Genomic DNA, 6,000 nt, shown 5'->3' with positions numbered 1-6,000 from the left:
CAGGCAGACTCTTGGACATATCTGAAAGGGAAGCACGCGCAAGGCCCAGGCACCACCAGCCTGTACCCAGCCAATATAGGACATGGTGGGGCCATGGGCCAGAGGTAAGAGGTAAAGGGGGTATGGTTTGGTGGTGGAGAGAAGGGAAAAGATCTATTTTGCGGCTCCTGCCCAAGCCCTTTTGGGAGGTACGTCTTGCTGGGATGATAGACCACCCAAAAGAGGCAAGTTTAAGGGGGAACCGTTGGGTGCATGCCTTGAGAGTAGAGAGAGAAAGCATTTATACCGTGGCAGGAAGAAGTGTTACGGTATATTGAGGAACGAAACAAACCTGCCTCTATCTGGCAAGGGTGAATGTCGCACAGACCTGGTGGTCGGCAAGTACGCCCAGACCAGACAAAGGCGGTTAAGGGGCAAAACGGTAAAACATTGGTCACGGCAGGCACTATAAAAGAACCCTTGCCGTGCCCTGAAAAAGGGCGAAAAACAGAGCATTTTTACGGAGTAGAAAGAAAAACAGAGTAAATAGAAGAGAAAAAAAGATAAGAAAGAAAACATAGAAGAAATGAGAGAAAATTAAGGAAAAATGAGAGGTAATACAGTGGGCATGCACCAGTAGATCGGTTTCCCTCTCTTCCCCTTAAATCCTGCTCTCTTCCAAAACGTAAACAATGACTCCTTTTCTGGGCAATAACCATTCAGGTCTGACTCCCTTAAAACCATTAATCCCCACAGTAGAATCCTTTCCTGGGAGATTATTTGCATTGAGAAGAGGCGTTCTCCCCTCTTTGGTTTTGCTTCGGCAGACTAAACTTAAAAGTTGATTTATGCCCATATGATTAGTTTGCATTATTTTCTTTACTTTCTCTGTGATTGACATTATCATGACTGTAATCATACTTTGTAAGTAGGGATTGCATAGCTATTTATTTAAATAGTCAGAATGCTCTGTTTTGGTTATTATTATTATATCTGTCTGCTGTAATTCATCTGAAACAATTCTGTTTGCCGTAAGCTTACTCCTGGCAAAGAAGGCATAAGTTTGTGCATAAACCGACCCAAGTTGAGTTACAATTGGACCGGCCCCAACTCCCTTACTCAGAAACATTCGGGCCCATCATCGCAGGAGGTAGTCCAGCCCAACACACCATACACAAAAAAGGCCCCTACAATGAGTTTTTTATATTATTTTAAATTAAGTGATAAAGAAAAAATAGAACATTTGATATTGGATGTATTGTAAAGTGAGGTGGTAAAATGGATAAAGTAGCTTTTTGAGGTGCTAAAAGTTAAAATGTTTAGTATCATCACTATGAATGCTCTAACTTCCCAAAAAAAAAAAAAAAAAAAAAAAAACTAGCTAGCCTAGTGTTGATGGCCATTTCGGAAGCCCAAGTGAAAGGGAGAAGCCCAGCAACACGGACAGAAAGGAGTTGGCAAACGGATAGAAAACCCATTAAGCCCAAGCGGCAAGAATAATGGATCATAGGACCATAAGATAAACAAATGGGTTTTGAAGAGGTAAATGGGCTTAAAGGAGCTCGGAAAGAGAGAAAAAGCAAATCATGGGTAGTATATGATGTGGAAAAGTGAGAATGGGCCGCGGCAGACCCAAAGTAATGAAAGCAAAGAACGTAAGAGATTGATAGCAAGCCCATGAACCCCAAGGATGAGAAATAATATAATTAGGCCGGGGAAGCCTAAAGAATTCAGTAAAAGCCTATGGTAATGTGAAGCTAGAAAAAGGGTCGAGGAAGCCCAAGGAAAGCAAACGGGCTTGGGACGCCCAAGGGAAAACAAATGGGACACAGGAGCCTGCTAGTGGTGTAACACAAGAACCAATGGCCTTGCTAGGCCATTAAGGGAAGAATAAACGGCAGGCTCAAAGAGGCCCAGCCAGATTGAAATAAAACAACTTCGCAGCAGGAATGATAGAGTGGTATGGTAGGAGATAGTAGCAAAAAGAAGGGTAGGTTAAAGAAAAAGCAAAACTTATCATCAAGTAAGGCCCAGCCCCAAATAGGGCAAGCCATAAAGAAAAGGGAAACCAGAAAATGGTCAAGAATGGATGGCAGACTGTGCAGACCAACCACGGCAGACGTATGAGTAGCAGGCAAATTTTGGACATACATGGAAGAGAAACGTGTAAGGCCCAGACCTCACCAGCCTGTACCCAGCCAATACAGGACACGGTGAGGTCATGGGTTATAGGTAAGAAGGCATGGTTTGGCGGTGAGGAGAGGGGAAAACCTATTTTGAGGTTCCTGCCAGGGCTCTTTTAGGGGAAGTGTCCTGCTGGAATGACATACCACCCAAAGGGGCAAAGTTGGGCTGGAACCACTAGGTGCATGCCATAAGGGATAGGGAGAGAGAAGGCATCCACACTGTAGCAGGAAAAGGAAGCCATGGCAGACAAACAAACAAAATAGATTTCTTTTGATTGCCGATGGGGAAGATGGACCAATGGTGGTCGGCAGGTACACCCAGACCAGACAAAGGTGGTTAAGGGCTAAAATAGTAAAATCTGGTCACGGCAGGCACTATAAAGAGGCCCTTGCCGTGTACAGGAAAAGGGGACAACAACAACGATAAGTACCACGGTATTGAAAACTTGAAAGTCAAGAAATAGAAAACAAGGCTTAAGAAAGAAAAAGGTTAAGAAAAAGGGGAATATTAGAAAAAGGAAAGAAAAAGATAGAGAGTTAGAACGGCAGGCATGCACCAATAGGTTGATTCCTTCTCTCCCTCTCAAAATCTTACTCTTTGCTAGAAATGAAAGGTGCTCCTGTGTACCAACCATTCAGGTCCACTTCCCTCAAAGTGATTAATTTCCACTACAGGATCTCTCTAAGAGATTATTCACTTTGAGAAGAGGTGCTCTTCCCTCTTTGGTTTTGGTCCTGCGGATCAGACTTGATCTAATTTATTTACTCTCTCAATCAACTCACATACTACCCACTTGTTCCCCTTTACTTTTCTTATAAAATAATTGTTGTTAAAACTGTGGTTATCTTTTCTTAAGTAAGGTTTATCTATTCACCTTAATAAAAATCTCAAAGTATTTGATTTTATTGTTATTATCATATCTGATTGCTGCAACTTATTTGAAACAGTTCTGCCCGCCGTAAGCATGCACCTTGTAGACAGGACATGGTTTGTGTACAAGCCGGACCAAGTTGAGTTGCAATTGAACCGGTCTCAACTCCCTTACTCAGAACACTCGGGCCCAATACCGCTGGAGACAGCCTAGCCCACTTTAACCACAAAAAGGCCCACCACACCTAGTATTTAAAAAAACATTATTTTGTTTTTATTTTTGTCTTTATTGGTGAATGATTGCATCTTAATGTATTTAGAAACAACAATTTTGTGTATTTATAATTTTTTTAACACTATATGGATGCCTGAAGTTTTTTTTTTTTTTTTTCCTTCGGCCCCACTAGCTTAAGCATCCGTCTCTGCTAACAACCCACCTACCCCATCCTGTAGAGTGTAGACACCAGCATAGGGAGGAGTGGCATGGCCTCTATATTTAAAAAAAAAAAAAAAAAAAAAAAGTCCCCTCCTCTCTCTTGCAATTTTTATATTGTATTATATATATATATATATATATATTTATATATATTATTGGTCCTCTTGGAAAAAAAATTATGTCTTCACCATTAACCATAGAATTGATATAACAAAGATTAACAAATAAAAAATAAAAAGAAATGCTAGAATAAATAGAATTTTGTATTAGATACACCCAATTACCCAAGTTCAACCTTTTTTTAAAAAAAATAAAAAATAGAAACTCTACTCTAATTTAATTTAAGTGTATATGTGTGTAAAGCTCCCTCCTAAGAACTTGAACCCCAGCCCTTGCCCCCCTCTATATCTCATAAGTAAGTGATCATCGCACTAAGGGTGTGCGACGGTTAACCTGTTAGTAACTGTTACATAATATAATTATAATTGCGGGGCCCGAAATTTGAGGTCCCAGCCCACTTTACATTCAGGACCCACAGCCCAAGCCGAGGAGCCCTATTGCCGAGGACGTATGATGAAAGCCCCACAAAGGCCCAAGGATGTGGCCGAGGACGATCTCACGCTCAACACCTCACAAAACGCTTGAAGAAAAGGACAAACTCAGTACAGGGGCAGGACAAGGGAGAAAGCTGCCAACACCGCAGTATGGAGCCCTGCATCTGACAGTCCCATACTCCAGACCATGCTATTTAACCTTTCCCAACCACCCCCAAACACTCGGATGTATGGATTGATAGGACGAGTCTATACCTCAAAAAGCAAAACTTACACGTGGACACTAAATGGTAAGTAAACACTAGTATAAAAGGGAAAGAAAGCCAAGGGAGAAGGAGGACCCCCGAGGGAGGAGGATAAAAAATCCTACGAAAAGGAGAATGGGAAGGATATGATGCTCCTCGGACGAAGTCCGAGGACTCAAACCCTCCAAGCTACATCGATGTAAGGCTTAGCTATTCAGGCCAAACCTACCTTCGTATGAGCTTCCATAAAAATCACGACCAGACCGCTGTCCGGCGACCAAGGTCCAGCCTTTCAAGCCCACTCTCTATAAATTATATTATTCGGGCCCTTTACATACGAGCCCAATGTCATTTTTGGGTCGTTAAAAATCGTGTCCCTACAATTGGCGCCGTATGTGGGAAGGCTTGCGCGTTGGCACAGGTGGCGGTGGGATCAAGCCGCTGTTAAGCAAGGGTCTGTGAAAGTTCCTTCATTTCCAGCAACACGCTGTTGTTGTTCCGACATAAATTCCTGCTAGGGGCTACGCCTTGCAGTGCCAATGGCACGGGCAGCCCTAAGGGCTTCCAACCTCAAGCTAACTCTCCCTACCTTGGTCGAGGGGCCAATAAAAGAAAAAATACAAGTTTTGGACAGAACCAAGGCCTTGTATAGTCCTCGAACTCAAGCCTATGGGGAAACCAACTACTTAAAAAGAAAAAAGAAAAATACAAGTTTTGAACAGAACCAAGGCCTTGTATGGTTCTCGGACTCAAGCCTATAGAGAAACCAACTACTTAAAAAAATAAATAAATAAATAAATAAAAAATAATACAAGTTTTGGACAGAACCAAGGCCTTGTATGATCCTCGGACTCAAGCCTATGGGGAAACCAACTACTTAAAAAGAGAAAAAAAATAAATAAATACAAGTTTGGACAGAACCAAGGCCTTGAGTGGTCCTCGGACTCAAGCCTATAGGGAAACCAACTACTTAAAAGAAAAAATACAAGTTTTGGACAACCCGGTACAATCATACCTCGGTCCTCGGATCAGAGGCCAGGTGTTATCAAAAACACGACCAAAATTCCACACTACTCGGCAACCCTCTCGGATGGTTTATTTTGGGTTTCTCATTCTCGGGCAACTACCTCATGCGCATTACGGTACACTCAGCTGTTATCTCGGTTAGTCTCATAAGTTTAATCTGCTATTGATTGGTATTATTATATTTGATAGTTTCAATAGTTTCAAATTAATAGCTTTTTGCTATAAGGTTTCCTGTCCTAAGTATCATTAAAGGAAAATACACATGTAGCACACCCATTCACAAAGTAATTGCTGCAGAAAAGAAAAGTATTTAGAAGGAAACAAATTCACCTTTTATTAAGACAAAGAAATAGTACAACGTACAATGAAAGAGCTTGAATAAGCTTATACTAAAAACTAACTACATAAGCGAAAAGAAAAGATACAAGGGAGTGAAGAAAAAGCAGAAGAAGAGGTGCAGAGAAGGGGGATGCAGCCGTTCCAAAATGTTATCTAAGGAAACCATTCCTCAATACTTTTACATACCCATAACTCAGGTAGTAAAAGAACCTAACATGGGGCTAGCACCTTTGAAGAAAATGTGCAAGGAGTAGGAAGTTGATGAGCCTCCATGTTAGCCACGCTCGCGATAGAGCAGATGACGCTGATGACGGAAAACCTTACTGCTGTTGCACCAAGAATCTGATGCAACCAGTCCTTGCTT

This window comes from Quercus robur, chromosome 2 (genome assembly GCF_932294415.1).
Source record: "Quercus robur chromosome 2, dhQueRobu3.1, whole genome shotgun sequence".
NCBI lineage: Eukaryota > Viridiplantae > Streptophyta > Magnoliopsida > Fagales > Fagaceae > Quercus > Quercus robur.
Note: the sequence above shows the minus strand (reverse complement) of the source record.